Raw genomic sequence first — 18,752 nt, 5'->3', positions numbered from 1 at the left:
CCCATTTGTTCACAGGTGTGATTCAGTTCTGTTATTTCTTTGCTCATTTTCTGTCTGGTTGATCTGTACCTTGGTGTCAGTGATGTATTAAGGTCTCCTATTACAATTGTGTTACTGATAATTTGAGTTTTCATTTCTGTTAATAATTGTTTTATATAACTGGGTGCTCTGGAGTTTGGTGCGTATATATTTAAGATAGTTATCTCTTCCTCTTGGAGTTTTCCCCTTACGAGTATGTAGTGACCTTCTTTGTCTTTTATGGTCATTGTTGGTTTAAAGTTCACGTTGTCTGCAAACAGAATGGCTACTCCTGCCTTTTTTTGGATTCCTGCTGCATGAAGAATTGTTTTCCATCCTTTGACTTTCAGTCTGTGAGTATCTTTCTGGGTTAGATGGGTTTCCTGTAAACAGCATATGGTTGGATTTTGTTTCTTGATCCATTCTGCTAGTCTGTTTCTTTTGATTGGTGCATTGAGACCATTTACATTAATGGTTATTACTGCTAAATGCTGGTTAATTGTAGGAATGTTATCTCTCTGCTGTTGCATCTTTATCTTTCTGTTCTGTTTAATTATTTGGTTTGCTTAGTGGTTTTTTCCTTTGTGTATCTAAAGTGTCTTTCAATATTTTTTGCAGGGTTGGTTTGGTGTTCATGAAGTTCTTCAGCTGTTCTTTGTCATGGAAGTATCGTATTGCACCATCTATTTTGAATGATAGTTTTGCAGGATATATCAGTCTTGGTTGGAAATCATTTTGCTTTAGGATCTGGAATACTTCACTCCATGCTCTTCTTGACTTTATCGTTTGTGCTGAGAAGTCTGCTGTGATTCTGATAGGTTTTCCTTTATAAGTGATCTGTCTTTTCTCTCTGACAGCTTTTAATAATCTATTCTTGTGTTGGATTTCTGGGATGGTGATTATTATATGTCTGGGTGTAGTTTTATTTTGGTTATGACTGTTTGGAGTTCTATATGCTTCACTGATCCTGATGTAGTTTCTGATCTCATGCTTGGGAAATTTTCAGCTATTACTTCTCTAAATATCCTCCTGACATCCTTCATGTTGTCTCCCTCTCTTTCATTAATCCCTATCATTCTTATGTTATTCTTCTTTGCATCGTCTTGCAGTTGTTGAATTGTTGTTTCCTGGTTCCTTGTTATTTTCAAAAGATCTTTCCTTTCCTGTTCACTAGCTGCAATCCTGTCTTCAAGGTCTGAAATTCTATCTTCACTTTCATTAAGGCGGTTTTTACAACTTTCAGTGGAGTTTTTTATTTCCTGTATATCTCTGTGCATCTGCATTATGTATTCTGTTTGTTTCTTATATTGCTCGTCTAGGGATTCTATCTTTTTGTTTAGTTCCTCCAATTTTTTATCTGTGTTTTCTTTAGATATATTTAGAATCTCTTTCATTTCTTTTATCATTTCTTCTTTTATCTGGGAGATTATTTCGAGTTTGAATTTCTTTAAATCTTCCTGGAGTTGCTTGTCAATTTCAGTGGCTATTGTGTCCGATATATGAGGTGGATGGGATATATTTTCTTCTATATACATCGCTCCTAGGGTTTCTTGAGATGGGCTGGAGGTTTGAGGTTGTAATTTGGTCTTTCTTTTTGTCATTTTCCTATATTTCTGTGTTTCAAGTGTTATTTGAAAGCTTCCTCAGGGTCTGTTGAAAATCCCCTTCTATGTTTGGAGCTACTGAGACTCTGGCGCCGCGCTACCCCAAGCCATTAGGCCTACAGAACCAGTGGCCCTCCTCTGCCTGCTCAGAACTCCGCAGTTCCAGACAAGCTGGGCCTCAGGGACACTGTGCGCCCACCTGCCCCTTGGAAGCTCCACAGTTCTTCAATCGCAGCCGGGTTAGGGTACTCACCACAGGCCGCAGTGCTTCAGGAACCTGTGGACCCTCCCTGGTTGCAGAGATATCCACAGTCCTCCAGACACATGGAGAGGCCGATGCAGGCACCCCAAATCTGCCCAGCTCCTCCTCTGCAGACCAATGGCCAGGTGCGGCAGCTAAACAGGCTGGGCTAGGCTGGTAGTGTGGGCCAGCCCACCTATGGGGAGCTCAGCAGGTCTCCAAGTGAAGCCAGAATGGGGAGGCTGATGTGGAAGTCTCAAACCCACCTCTCCCCTTCACTGCACCTGGAAGCCTGAGGGAACTCCAGCAGTCTGGGCGTAGATATCCAGAGTCGTCCAGACACGCAGAGAGGCCAGTGAGGGCACCCCAGATCTGCCCAGCTCCTCCTCTGCAGACGTATGGCCAGGCGTGGCAGCTAAACAGGCTGGCTAGGCTGGTAGTGTGGGCCAGCCCACCTATCGGGAGCTCAGCAGGTCTCCAAATGAAGCCGGGAATGGGGAGGCTGATGTGGAAGCCTCAAACCCACCTCTCTCCTTCACTGCACCTGGAAGCCTGAGGGAACTCCAGCAGTCTGGGCGCAGATATCCAGAGTCCTCCAGACACGCAGAGAGGCCAGTGAGGGCACCCCAGATCTGCCCAGCTCCTCCCTGCAGACCTATGGCCAGGCGCAGCAGCTAAACAGGCTGGGCTAGGCTGGTAGTGTGGGCCAGCCCACCTATGGGGAGCTCAGCAGGACTCCAAATGAAGCCGGGAATGGGGAGGCTGATGTCTAACTCTTTGCTTTAAACATCAGGTAAGACTTTGGACTTGGACTTTTCAACAATGCTGAAACTGTTCAGACTTTGGTAGATCTTAGAGATGGATTAAAGCCTTTTTGCATAAAGGAATATGCATGAGTGTTTGGAAAGCCAGAAGCAGAATGCCATGGCTTGTACTTAGATGCACCTCCCAAAGCCTCACATGATTGTAGGTGGAGCTCTTTCAAAGGTACCTGAATCTAGAGTGTATGACTGTGAGATTGATTCATGGTTTATGCTAGGCACCGGGCACTATGTGTGCTTTCTGCCCTAGGTAGTTTAGATAAAATATAAAGGACATAATGACGTTGTCGAGGTCCCTTTCTTGCTTTTGCTATTTTGTGGTCACCAGGAACTATTCTCTGTGATGGTCTTCTGCCAAGGCATCCTGCCTTGGAGCCAACCTATCATGGACTGAAACCTCTGCAAGCTAAATAAACATTTCAACTTCTAACTTTCGGTGTTAGTATTTTGTCTCAGCAACCAAAACAGGAACTAAGACATACCATGAATAAGCTTAAAGAAAGAGACCAAATAGAAAGTGTGTAGGCTATGCATGTTTATTACAAAATCATGTGGACTTTGCAGCGCATGACTGAAGGGTGGTAAATACTGATAATGGCTTGCACTGCCCCTTTCCAACCAGGAAAAATGGTTTTCAGGATCTCTAAACCAAATTCAAAGTTCAGTTAAAAGTACACACTTTGGTCATCATTTTGACAAACTTTTATTCTATTTTTCAGTTTGGTTACTCCAAGGCTTGTTTTTCTGCCTTAGGTGATGAGTGCCTACAATCCCACTACTGTGGAACTCTGTGGCAGGAAAACCACAGATTTGAGCTCAGTGTCAAAAATTTTATGACTTATTGAGACCTGGCCTCAAAATTAAAAGTTAATAAATACAAAGATATAAAACGCTTGTGAAAGTACTGATTCCTCAGATGTGTAGGCTTAGTGCTTAGTGTAGAGATTCAGGGGCATCCTTAACATGCCAAAAGGAAACCTGTCTGTTTACAGAAGTCTGTGTTGGTTCCAAAGGTCACATGTGAGACTTTAGGATTCTGGTAGAAAATCAGGACTTGAAAGGGTAAATTCTGAGGATCCCTGAGAGACAGGGCTGGAACAGACTGCATAGTATTGACAGAACATGTACGTATCACACATGACGAAGTTTATGGAAGTGCGAACTTTGCCACAGTAAATGCCCTCATGTATGATAGGCGAGTCCATTAATTTGTGTTGCTTTATGCTTTACCTGGATCCTTGGTTCATCCTGACAGCTCAAGAAGCAACCAGATAGCATGGATCTGTTTACACGACAATTCAGGTACCGCAAGATTTTGACTATGGGATTGGTCATTTTAGTTTGGGTGAGTATTTCCCTTGCCTGTACTCTCTCTTATTGCTGGCTCCCCTTTTTTTCTCCCTGTGCCAACTCAGATATGGTTTGATTAAGATCTTTTACCTAGGAAAGGAGATTACAGAAGCCCTCTGTCTTATCGCCAACCCTTTGTGATTCCAGGAACAAGGTTTGCAGGATGGAGTATCAGCTGCAGGAGGAGGCTGACAGTTGAGGTTGATTTGGATATTAAAATTTAACCTCAAAAGAGATTGTTCTTGGGAAATTCTAGTGGCGAGAAATGAATAAGCAATTTACATTGTTTTGTTACGTTCATCTTTGAAAGATGTTTTCTGTCCTAGTATAAGAGAAAAAATGGGAGTCTGGAGTGTCCAGCTATGCTTTATAGCAGACCAAAAAAAGAGGCAGGAAATCAAAATGGAAAAAACCCCTCCAATATGGAGAAAGTGAGCAGGTGGCTACACTGACTGAGCCATTTTTTTTTAAAAAGAGCATCAGGAAGCCAAGAAGTGTTTAGGAAAAGGCACTTTCTTGCCTGTTTTGCAAGCAAAAAGAAAATCTCAGCAATAGATACTCCATGGGCTGCTTACAGTTATTATTTAAACAGTTTTTGTATGGAAATAATAATATTTCTACTCTTTTTTAAAAAAGTAGGTGGAGACTTCCGGGAGAACATGGCGGACAGATAACAGCAACTACCGGAGGCTCTCTGAAAGACTCGGCTCAGAAGCCAGGAATGGTGCGGACTAAGGAGACATAAGCAGGTAGAGACATGCTCTGCTGACTCAGGAACGAACTGGGCTGAGAGAAACCACCTTGGAATGCAGTCCTGGTGCTAAAACAGGAACAGAAAAGCATCGGTGTGGAGGCTGGACCCCGCGCCATTGTAAGCCGCGATTTGGTTTCCCGCCGCGCTGCGGCTGGCTGCCTCTACAGTGGCCTGGCAAGGAGAGAGACGCGCAGAAGCTCTGAGAACGGCAATCTGCGAATGGCAGGGAGGTGTGCACTGACTTGTGGTGAGGTGAGTGAGAGAAACTGACACTCTACCACAGTTTGACTCCAGCAGAGGACTTTCTGGGCCCGAGCAGTCCTGCGGGAGTAGGGCGCGGGTGGCGACTCCAGCCACACATCCCCCTCTCGGGCGGGCTTAGTGAAAAGTGCCTGGCCTGCGTGACACTGCCGGCGGACCTGGTAGGCTGTCCCAACACAGATCCCAGAGCCTGACGGTGGCCGGGAGGGGAGAAACGAAGGCTGCCTGGTCCGTAACTAACTGGTGCGCAGCGGTGAGCGGGAACACCTAACTGGCGCAATTCGATCAGGCTGTGGCTGACTGGGAGAGAAGCTGGGCCTCTTATATAAGCTTGCGTATATAAGGAACAGAGAAGAAGAGGCAGCATGGGAAGAGGCAGCAACAAGAAAGGCTCCTCGGCCCCCAATTCTGAGAAACAGGCAATAGCAGACACCGCACCAATACACATACGGCACCACATAGAGAGCCTCATAGACCAATTCAGGAATGAAGTTATCAACGACCTGAAGCTAGAAGTATGCAGAATAGTTAGAGAAATGCTAAGTACCACCCAAGAAAAAACAGGTGGTGGAATGGAAGAACAGAAAAAAAGGGGAGAATTGTTTGATGGAGAAAACAGAGAAAACATAGAATACGTGAAGCAGGTTCAAAGGGACTACCAAGATACTAAGAAGTCTATCGAAGACTGGCATAACAGCTTGAAAGAAACTAAGGACAGACTATCTGAACTGGAGGGCAGACTTGTAATATGGGAGAATGAAATGAAAAACTTCTTAAAAATAACAAAGAAACAAACAGCAATAATACAAAGACAAGAAGATGATAAGAGGATCCATAACTTAAGGATTAAGAACATAAAAGAAGAAGTAGGGACACAAACAAGTGAACTACAAAAGCTACTCACAGAAATAATCCAGGAAAATTTTCCTAATTTAGCAAAAGGTAAAGATACTCAGATGTATGAGGCATACAGGACCCCAGCTACCTACAACCCAAACAGAGCAACACCCAGGCATATAATAATAAAAATTCCAGAAATTCAATACAAGAACAGAATATTAAAAGCTGTAAGAGACAAGAAACAGACCACTTACAAGGGAACACCCATCAGAATTACAGCAGATTTCTCTGCACAAACCATCAAATCACGAAGAGCATGGGGGGAAATAATTCAAGCTTTGAAAGATAATAATCTCCAGCCAAGATTGAGATATCCTGCACAACTGTCCCTGGAAATTGATGGAAAAACAAGGTGCTTCCAGGATAAAGAGGAACTGGGGGAATTTGCAACCACCAATTCAACCCTACAGAAAGTATTGCAGGATATTCTAAAAAAAGAAAAATACAAAGAACCCAGAAATAGTGGCGGGGAGGCCACAACGAATGGAGCAGAGAACAAAATGAAGAAGACAAACTGACAGCTACTGACGGAAAAAGAGCTCAACAGAAATGAGACAGAGAAGATTGGATGATAGGAATAGCTATTTTGGAGAAAATGACATCTTAATAGGTAATACTGATTTAGTATCATCTTGTTTTGAAGTCTCACCTAGCTTTTGTCCTTCTGTCTCCAATGGTCTAAATAGGCTGTATCTTATTGGATTTTATTATGTATGATAGTATAAGCAAAAACCTTTTAAAGACAAGGAGATTATACAGAAACCATTGTTCATTTTCTGTTAGTCGATTCTAAATACTCTGTAATGCTGTCATTCTCTTGAATGGTTTTACATTGTTTTGATATACTTAATGCTACAGTATACGAAGTTGTACTCAAGGATTTCAAAGAGACAATATGGTAACTACTTTTAGGTTAGGATTATCTGGTGGTGAAACACTATTCTGCTTAAATGGTTATGTTTTGATCTGCCCTGTTTTGTTGTTATGCCCTCTTTTATCTCAATCTCCACTCCACTATTTACTTTTTTATCTTTATCCTTTTAATTAAAGGAAAAAAATAGCAGGATATATAATAGTAACCCACTTTGACTTTTCATTACCTTGATTTAAAGCCCTGTATTACTCTCACCATCTGGTTTTTAACTGATGTTCCCCTATTCTGTTTTGCTGGATAGTATCAGGTTCGAAAGTTTAGGCATCAGCTGTGAAAATAATGAGATTCATTATGACGCCCATTCTTGTTGACTTTTATCTACTTTTGAAGACCTACAATGTCTCCAATGTTTTGGTTTTGTTGGTTTTATTCTTTACTGTTCTGTTCAATTGTATTATAACTAATGATATAGGCAATTCTATTAGAGATAGCGGGAGGCATTATGGTAACCATTGTTGATCACCTTGTATTACGTTTTTACATTATCTATTATATCCACCCTTTTGACTTGACCGATTCTGTTCTGTTATGTCACATTTGGTTTTACTCTCTTCCAAAAAAGTAATAAGAACCGTGGGAGCAATGAAACCCAAAATGTGTAATAGTCATGGTACAAAAGAGAGGAAAAGAAAGTGCCCCAAACTATATAACTGCATGTATATTTAAGTGTATAAGATAGAAAATGATATCACAGGGTTTTACTGGATCAATGAACAGAACTGTTTGCAGTATCATTGATGGAATGTCCACTTTACAAGCTTTAATTTTGTGACTTGAACAATTATTTCTAAGATGACAATATGTAATCCATTAACTAGTGATTTCCTACTGTTCATTTTTTTCTGTAAATCTGTATAACTTGTACCCTTTCCCTGCTTTTTTTTTCTTTTCTCCTTAAATAAAATTTAAAAAAAAATGAAAAAAAAAATAAATAAAAAAGTAGGTGATCTGGACTATCGTTTAATAAACTGGCCTTTATTCTAAGAGCAGTGAGTTTAATAGGAAATCCTAACTCCTTAACAGCCAGGTCTAAAGAAAGCTTCAATTTCATTTCCAGGATATCGTTGTACTGTGAGAAAGGGTAAGATTTATTTGTGTAGCAGCTGAAACTTTCTGCTTTTTAAAAGAAGTTCAAGCATAACACACATAAAAATTATATAAAGTTTTAAGTGCTCAATAAAAATCCACTACATCCATGTGATCACAATCCAAATCCAGAATCAGAAACTGCCATCACCCTTAGAAGCCTCCTACTGGTCTCCATTCCTGTCACTACCACCCTCTTGATCAGAACCAGCATCTTGACTTTGGACATTGTTAATTAATTTTTTGGTACTTGAATCAAACTCACGACCTGGAGCTTGACAGGAAGGCACTTACACTGCTGAGCTGTATCCCCAGCCCCTTTTTGTCTGTTTTTTCATCTCACAGAATAATATTCATACACCATCTACTTTAAGTATAAAATATTTTTGCAACATTAATTCATGCTATTACGTGAAGATGTAAGTTGTTAATTTTTATTTCACGATGGTATTTTAGCATATGAAAACACCAAATTTACTTACGCATTCTGCTATTGATGGAGTTGTTTGTTGTTTTCTGTTTCGGGCTTCGATATTGCTACTCTAAACAGGCTAATCTTTCTGTTGGGGATACTGTATATTATACTTTTGAGCTAAATTGCTTGGACCTATAGTACCTATGTGTTAAACTTAAGTAGATCCTGAGAGTTTGTCAAGTAATTTTTCAGATTTGTTCACCTCTTCACATAATATGAGAGGTTCCCATCCCTGCCAACACTGTAATTGTCATTTAATTTTGTCTTTTCTTTGAATATGTAGAGGTATTCCATTAGGATTTTAACTTGCATTTATTTTCTTACTAATTCAGTTGAATAACAATCTATATATTTATGGATCTTTGTAATCCTCTTTTCGGGAGAAATGCTCGCTACTTTCTGTCTACTTTTAATTAGGTAGTGTTTCCTTTTCTTATCAATACGTAGAAATTCTTCTTAAATTGTAGATGGGAGCTCTTTCATTTGTTATGTATGTGTGTTATAAGTATCTTCTCTAACTTTCTATTTTGTTCTTCATTGTCTTGATACTGCCCTTCAGTGAAAGAAAATTATGCATTTAATTCTAGTCTAGACCAATTTATCCATCTTTTACTTGACTGTTAGTATCCTTGTATTTTTTTAAAGAAATCTCCCCCATTCCCAAGCATGGAAATACTTTTTTGTTATTTTCTAGGAGATTTCAACTTACAACATACCCTGAATTGACTGTTGCTGATGTTACAAGGTTGTGATCCAGGTTTTTTTTTAATAAGGATATTCAGTTGTTATAACACTACTTATGGGAAACAAAAACTTTCTATATTATTTTACAGTGCTACTTTTATATCTGATCAAATGCCTCTAAAGGGTGGCTCTATTTCTAGGTGTTGTATTCTGTTCCAGGGGACTATTTGTTTATTCTTGTACCAGTACCTTATCATCTTAATTATTTAGGTCTGTTAAAACTCTTAATAAAACCTCACCTCATGTTTTAAGACTGTCTTGTCTGTTTCAAAAGCTTTGCATTTATATATAAATTTAGAGTTAGCCTCTCTTTTATACACACAGATACAAAACATGAGATTTTGATGAGAATTGTGTTGAACATACAAGAAAATTTTAGTAGCATTTACAGCTTTGCAGTATGGATTCTCCAATCCATAAACCCAATACTTAGGTAGACTTTCACACAATTTCTTGCCCCTCCTTAGCTTTTATTGTTATAGTACTACTACTTTCAAGCCTTTATGATCTGCTATTATGCAAAATGTTTGCTGGCTGTCTCCACTGTCAGTAAGATTTTGAAATTCCTGGGACTACAAGTCTGTATAAGTTGATTCTATTGCTCTCCAGCAGGGCAGAAAATGTTAACAACTGTTTTCTAGCTTCATGAAGAAAATACACAAGGATATATCTGTCTTTCAGTAAGTTGTCCAAGGACAAAATTGCAACAAATTAAGTTATAGATCTAACTGGATTCCATTTGTGATCATGATTTAGGGCAGCCCCCGTTCTGAAAAATTAAAGGTGAGCTCCCACTGGGCAATGGCAGAATTACAAGTTTTATAAGGTGGAAATGAGGAAACAGCAAAACAGAATAAAAAACTGGTTCACATCAGGTAATTTTGGGATTCTTCATTTTAAAGACTAAAAACTATTCATTCTGACTTTGGGAGACTGGTAGACTGAAATCTGGAAAAATCAGTTTGGTTTTCTTGACATTGTTAATCTATAAGATTTTCCTGATGGTGAGTAGATCTTGATGATTATCAAAGAAATACTTCCCTACAATGGGTCAGGATATTATCCGATACCATATTTCTTACTTTCTTTTCATTTTCTTTTGTTTTGTTTGTCTTTTTTGAGGCAGGGTCTCGCTATGCAGTTCAGGCAGGCCTGGAGCTCACTTTGTAGCACAGGCTGGTCTCAAACTTGCAATAATCTTTGTGCCTCAGCTTCGCAAGTGCTGGGATTACAGCGTACAGCACCACATCTCGTTCCCTATGCGGTATTTTAAAGCGCTCATGATTACATTTGTAGTTTAATAATGCAGGATAACTTCCTATCATAAAATAATCTACTTATATGAAGTATAAAAGTCCCTTTTGCCATATGAAGTTACATATTCACAAGAGCCAAAGATTACCACCTGGACATCTTGGAAAGCCAACATTCAGTTTACCAAAGTGACCAAAGCCATATCCTGTGGACGTATGATCTGTGAATTTAGACTCCTGTTTTCTTCATACTGCCGAAGCATAGGTGCACCTCACCCTCATGTAAGAGGCTTCTATCTTAAATTTTCAGAAGTACAGTTTTATTAGCTCCTGTGACTTTCATGTAAGATTGGGTTTCAGTGTGGTATTTTCATATGTGCACAAATCATTGTGATCACGTACTTACCCTAGTCTCCTTTCTTACTCTTTCTCCTTATTTTCTTCTTGTTGTCTAATAATCTCTGTTCTACTTTCATGACATTATTTTTGTTTTGCTTTGTTTTGAGATTCCATATAACAGGGAAAGGACAGGTATTAGCTTTTCTGACTTTGGCTCATTTTGCTTACTATGATGATCTCTAGCTCCATTCATTTTCCTGCAAATGACGCAGGAAATTCAGTCTTCCTTATGATTGAATAACCCTTCATTGTGTATATATATCATATTCTGTTTATTCACTCATCTGTTGATAGGCACCTATGCTGGTTCCAGATCTTGGCTATTGTAAACTGTGCCACAGGAAACAAGTGTTTGCAGGAGTTCCCCCTACTACACTGACTGGAATCCCTTTGGATGTACACTGAGTAGTGGTATAGGTAGATCATATGGTAGTTCTAGTTTTAGGTTTTTTTGAGGAACCTCCATACTTACTTCCATAGTGGTTCTACTAATTTATATTGTCCCATCTTCACCAGCTCTTACTGCTTTTTGTTTTGTCTTGTATTCTTGATTATTCGGACTGAGATGATGGAATCTCAGTGTAGTTTTGATCTGCAATTTCCTAATGGTTAAAGATGTTGATTATTGGGCTGGGATTTAGCTCAGCAGGCATAAGTGCCTGCCTGGCAAGCACAAGGTCATGAGTTCAATCTCCAGTACCACAAAAAAAAAAAAAAAAAAAAAAAAAAGATGTTGATCATTTTTCCCTACACTTATTGGCCATCTGTACTACTCCTTTTGAGAGGTGTATGTTTATGCATTGATCAGGATATTTGCTTTTTTAGTGGTTTTTGAGGGTTTTTTTTTTAGTTTTTATATATTATAGATATTAATCTTTTTTCAGAAGAGTAGCTAGCAAAGATTTGTTTTTCAATCTGTAGCTTGTCTATTCACTGCAATTTTTGTTTCCTTTAGTGTTGTGAAACTTTTTAAATAGATGTGGTCCCATTTGGTAATTGGTGCTACTATTTTCTGTGTTGTTAGGGCGCTATTCATGAAGACTTTTCCTGTGTCTAGGACTTCAGTGTTTTTAAATCTGATTTTATTGATCTGCCTCCCCATTCTGGCTGCGCTCGTAGAACTGTGGAGTTTCAAGCAAGTAAGCAGGTACACACTATCCCCATAGCCCAGCCTATTTGGGAACCTTGAACCATCTGGGGGCGGAGTAAGATCTGGGCAGGTCTGCGGTGCCTGCATCTGTATCCCCATGCGTTTGGAGGACTGTGGATTTCTAAGCAAGCAGGTGAGCATCACCAGTTCCAGAGGACCTGCAGCCTGCATAAGTGCCCAGCGCACTCTCCCTCAAGACCAGCCTGTTCAGGACCCTCGAGCCTGGGTGCAGTGAGGTAGATAGGCAGGTCAGAGACACCTACATCCATCTCACCGTTCCAGCTGGGCTCTGAGAACTGTGGAGTTCCAAGCAAGCAGAGGGGGCACACTGTCCCTGGAGCTGAGCCTATTGGGAACTGTGGAGTTCTAAGCAGGCACAAGAGTGCCACTGGTTCCAGAGCCCCACTGGCATGGGGGAAGTGGGAGCCAGAGTCCCAGGAGCTGTGAATATAGAAGTGGGTTTCCAACAGATCCTGAGGAACCTTTCAAATAACACTTGAAACACAGAAATATAGGAAAATGACAAAACGAAAGACCAAATTACAAACTCAAACCTCCAGCCCAGCTCAAGAAACCATAGGAGTGATGTATATAGAAGAAAATATATGCCATACACCTCAAATATTGGACATAATAGGTACTGAAATAAACAAGCAACTCCAGGAAGCCTTAAAGGAATTCAAACTCGAAATAATCTACTAAGTAAAAGAAGAAATGATAAAAGAAATGAAAGAGATTCTGAATATATCTAAAGAAAACACAGTTAAAAAATTGGAGGAACTAAACCCTAGATGAGCAATATAAGAAACAAACAAATACACAAAGCAGATGCACAGAGATATACAGGAAATAAAAAAATTCCACTGAAAGCTTTAAAAACTGCCTCGATGAAAGTGAAGATAGAATTTCAGACCTTGAAGACTGGATTGCAGCTAGTGAACAGGAAAGGAAAGATCTTTTCAAAATAACAAGGAATCAGGAAATAACAATTCAACAACTGCAAGATGATGCAAAGAAAAAAACATAAGATTGATAGGGATTAATGAAAAAGAAGGGGACAACATAAAGGATGTCAAGCGGATATTTAAAAAGTAATAGCTTAAAATTTCCCAAATATGAGATCAGAAACTGACATCAGGTTCAGTGAAGCCTACAGAACTCCAAATAGTCATAACCAAAATAAAACTATACCCAGACATATAATAATCACCATCTCAGAAATCCAACACAAGAATAGATTATTAAAAGCTGTGAGAGAGAAAAGACAGATCACTTATAAAGGAAAACCTAATCAGAATCACAGCAGACTTCTCAGCACAAACAATAAAGTCAAGAAGAGCATGGAGTGAAGTATTCCAGATCCTAAAGCAAAATGATTTCCAACCTAGACTGATGTATCCTGAAAAACTATCATTCAAAATCGATGGTGAAATATGATACTTCCATGACAAAGAACAGCTGAAGCACTTCATGAACACCAAGCCAACCCTACAAAAAATATTGAGAGACAGTTTAGATACACAAAGGAAAAGCCACTAAGCAAAGCAGATAGTTAAACAGAACAGAAAAATAAAGATGCAACAGCAGAAAGATAACACGTCAACAATAAACCCGCATATAACAGTTATAACCATTAATGTAAATGGTCTCAATGCACTAATCAAAAGAAACAGACTGGCAGAATGGATCAAGAAACAAAATTCAACCATATGCTGTTTACAGGAAACCCATTTAACCCAGAAGGACACTCACAGACTGAAAGTCAAAGGGTGGAAAACAATACTTTCACACAACAGGAATCCAAAAAAAAAAAAAGCAGGAGTAGCCATTTTGTTTGCAGACAATGTGAACTTTAAACCAACAATGATCAGAAAGGACAAAGAAGGTCACTACATACTAGTTAGGGGAAAACTCCAAGAGGAAGAGATAACTGTCTTAAATATATATGCACCAAATTGCAAAGCACCCAGTTATATAAAACAACTATTAATAGAACTGAAAAATCAAATTATCAGTAACACAATTGTAACAGGATACCTTAACACACCATTGACACTAAGGGACAGATCAACCAGACAGAAAATGAGCAAAGAAATAACAGAACTGAATCACACCTGTGATCAAAAGAACTTGATAGACATATACAGAATGTTCTACCCAGCAACATCAGAATACACATTCTTCTCAGCAGTACATGGGTCATTCTCTAAAATAGACCATATATTAGCTCACAGAACATATTTAGACAAATGCAAAAGAGTTGAAATTATCCCTTGCATGTTATCGGATCATAGTGCTTTGAAATTAGAAATTAATGATAAAAGATACTGTAAAAATCCCACAAACACATGGAAACTGAATGACACACTTTTTTGTCTTTTTCGTTTTTATTGGTACTGGGGATCGAACTCACGACTGCCTGCTTGCAAGGCAGGCACCTATGCCGCTGAGATAAATCCCCACCCGCTGAATAACACACTCTTGAGTAATCAGTGGGTCACAGAGGAAATTAAAGGAGAAGTTAAACAATACCTACAAACAAATGAAAACACAAATACAACTTACCAGAATCTGTGGAATGCAATGAAAGCCATCCTCAGAGGAAAATTTATTACACTGAGTTCCCACATCAGGAAAAAAAAGGAATACAAATAAATAACCTGATGCTACACCTCAAACAGCCAGAAAAAGAAGAGCAAGTCAAGCCCAAAGACAAAAGAAGAGAGGAAATTATAAAAAATCAGAGCAGAAATTAATGCTATAGAGACTAATAAAGCAATCCAAAGAATCAACGAATCAAAGAGTTGGTTCTTTGAAAGAATGAATAAAATCGATAAGCCCCTAGCAACCTTCTTTTAAAAAGTGAAGAAAAAGCTCAAATTCATGCAATAAGAAATAAAAAAGGTGAAATCACTACAGACTCTACAGAAATACAGAAGATCATCAACATCTATTTCAAAAACCTCTACTCTCAAAGGTTTGATAACACAGAAGAAATAGACAGATTCCTAGAAACCTATGAAGTACCAAAGCTAGGTCAAGAGGATGTAAAACTGCTGAATAACCCAATCTCCATTAATGAACTTGAAAATGTAATTAAGTCCTTACCTACAAAGAAGAGCCCATGCCCAGATGGATTCACTGCAGAATTCTATAAGAAATACAAAGAACACCTAATCCTGACACTCCTCAAACTATTCAATGAAATTGAAAGGGAAGTAATCTTTCCTAAGTCATTCCTGGAAGCAAATATTTCTCTTGTACCAAAACCTGAGAAAGACCCAACTAAAAAAGAGAACTATAGAGAAATCTCCCTAATGAGCACAGATGCAAAAATCCTCAATAATTTATTGGCAAATAGGATGCAGCAAATCATCAAGAAGATTATACACCATGACCAAGTGGGATTCATCCCAAGCATGCAAGGATGGTTCAACATACATAAATCAATAAATGTAATCCACCACATCAATAAAGCCAAAAGTAAGAATCACACGATCATTTCTATAGATGCAGAAAAAGCCTTCAATAAGTCCAAAATGCATTCATGATAAGAGCTTTACAGAAAATTGGAATAGATGGTCTTTACCTCAATATAATAAAGGCCATCTATGACAAACCAACAGCCAGTATCATACCAAATGGCCAAAAATTGAAAGCCTTTCCTTTAAAATAAGGCACAAGACCAGGATGTCCTTTATCACCACTCCTATTTAATATAGTACTGGAAGTCCTAGCCAGAGCAATTAGAAAAGAGAGAGAAATAAAAGCGGTAAACATAGGAAAAGAAGAAGTTAAATTATCATTGTTTCCAGATGACATGATACTCTGCATAGAAGACTCCCTAAACTCCATTGAAAGACTCCCAGATATAATAAATAAATTCAGTAATGTAGCTGGATACAAAATCAATACTCAGAAATAAATAGCATTCCTATACACAAACAACAATATTTCAGAGAGAGAAATAAGACAAGCCACACAGGGAAAATTATAATACACTGAAAAAATAAATTGAAGATGATCTCAGACAATGGAAAGACATCCCTTGCTCATGGATAGGAAGAACAAACATTGTGAAAATGGCCATTCTCCCAAAACTCTTATACAGATTCAATGCAATCCCAATAAAAATACCATCAACATACATTATAGATCTAGAGAAATCACTCCTAAAATTCATCTGGAACCTGAAGAGACCTAGAATAGCAAAGGCAATGCTAAGCAGCAAAGGCAAGGCAGGAGGCATCACAATGCCTGACGTGAAGTTATAATATAAAGCAATAGTAGTAAAATCAGCATGGTCCTGGAATACTGGAATCAAAACAGAGCAGAAGATCAATGGAATAGATTAGAAGACACAACCACAACTACAAACACACTCAACCACCTTATCTTTGAAAAAGGAGCCAAGCAGGTTCACTGGAAGAACGACAGTCTCTTTAATAAATGGTGCTGGAAAAACTGGCTCTGCATATGTCAAAAACTAAAACTAGATCCATGCCTATGACCATGTACTAAATTAAAATCTAAATGGATCAAAGATCTGAATATTAAAACAGAAACACTAAATTATTGGAAGACAAATTGGGTAGAAACCTTGAAGACAGGGGTAGGTAGAGAATTCATGAACAGGACTCAAATCGCACGGGAAATACTTCCCAGAAACAATAACTGGGACCACCTCTTATTAAAAAGTTTCTGCATGTCAAAAGAAATCTCCAGCATAGTGAAAAGAAAACCCACAAACTTGGAAAAGATCTTAGTGAACTCCCCCTCAGACAGGGGACTTTTGTCTAAAACATATAAAGAATTAAAAAACTCAGACCCCCAAAATTCAAAGATCCAATCCAAAAATGGGCATCTGAGATGAATACACACTTCTCAGATGAAGAAATACAAATGGCAAATAAGTACATGAAAAAATGCTCATCATCACTGGTCTTTAGAGAAATGCAAATTAAGAACACACTGAGATACCATCTCACTCCTGAAAGAATGGCCAGGATCAAGAAAACCAACAATAACAAAAGCTGGAGAGGCTGTGGGGAAAAAGGAACTCTCCCTACACTGTTGGTGGGAGTGTAGACTGGTACAAACTTTGTGGAGGTCAGTCTGGAGATTTCTCAAAAAGCTGGGATTGGCAGTCCCATTTGTAACAGCTATTCCACTTCTAGGCATATTCCCAGAAGAACTGAAAGCATCATACCACAGTGACGTATGTGCACCTATGTTTATAGCAGCACAAATTTTAATCGCCAGATCTTGGAAATAACCCAAGTGTCCATCAACTGAGAAATGGATAATGAAAGTTGTGATATTTCTATACAATGGAGTACTACTCAGCTATAAAGAAGGATCACATTGAGATATTTATCAATAAATGGGCGCAGCTTGAGACCATACTCATAAGTGAAATAAATCAATCTCGCATGTGTGAATACCGAATAGTTTTCCTAATATAAGAAATGATTCAAATATATAAAAGTATGTGGTAATTGATTCCCCCATTATGTGGCCCTGAAGCTTTATAAAGTTTTCACTTATTAATTGGAATGGCTTTATTGTGGGCTGCTTGATATTATTGCCTGTGATGAAATGATCACCTATTTTGAAGAAAACAAGTCATCATAATAGCTAGTGCTGATTTAATATCATCTTGTTTTGAAGTCCCACCAAACTATGGCTCTTCTCCATTGGTTTTATCATGTTGTATCTTGCTGGATTATATTATATGTGATAGTATAAACAAAAATTGTTATAGGCAAAGAGATAATATAGAAACCATTGTGTGTTTTCTGTTAACTGGTTCTAAATACCCTACAATGCTTTCACCCACTTGAATGGTTTTACACTGTCTTGAAATGTTTGATGCTATAGTATATGAAGTTATATTCAAATATTTCAAGGAAAAAGACTGTGGTAACTATTATTAAGTCGGGTTATTTGGTGGTGAAGCACTAGGTTGCTGAAACTGTTATGCTTTGACCTGCATTGTTATGTTGTTATGTCCTCTTTTATCTCAATCTCTCCCTTAGGCATTAAAAATTATTTAGTTATTTTTTTATGATTTTTTAATTAAGGGGAAAAATTCAAAAAAAATTAGCAGGATATATGATAGTAACTTTTTTGATTTCCTATTAACTTGATGTGAAGTCGCGTAATACTCCCACTACCTTGTTTAGACTGATTAGACTCTGTTCCGTTCTGTATGATAGTATCTAGTTTGAGGGTATAGGCAACTACTTTGAAGGCAATAAGATTCACTATGACACCCATTCTGGTTCGACTATTATCTTCTTTTGAAGTCCTGTAATGTTGACAATGTTTAGGTTTCATCGATCTTGTTCTCTACTGTTTTGTTCAGCTTTATAATACCTAATGAGATAGACAATTCTTTTTAAGGAAGCAAGATGCATTATGGTAACCATTGTTGATAACCTTGTACTCTGTTTTTATATCATGTGCTATGTCTATCCTTGGTTTTGGCTGACAGCTTTGTTTTGTCATATTTGACTTTATTCTCTTCCAATAAAAGGAATAAGAACTATGGGAGTAATAAAACCCATAATGTGTAAATTTTGTTGTAAAAAAGAGAGAAAAAAAGTGCTCTAAAAGATACAACTGCAAGTGTGTTTAGGGGTGTTAAATAGCTGACCGTATTAATGTTTTTGGTTGGATCATTGAACACAACTGTTTGCAGTCTCATTGTTTGAATGTCCACTTTGTATGCTTTGATACTGTGAATTGAGAAACTATCTC

The sequence above is a fragment of the Cavia porcellus genome, unplaced genomic scaffold (assembly GCF_034190915.1).
Source record: "Cavia porcellus strain 051 isolate PalLab524CR breed Dunkin Hartley unplaced genomic scaffold, mCavPor4.1 scaffold_23, whole genome shotgun sequence".
Classification (NCBI taxonomy): Eukaryota; Metazoa; Chordata; class Mammalia; order Rodentia; family Caviidae; genus Cavia; species Cavia porcellus.
This window is presented reverse-complemented; position numbering follows the sequence as displayed.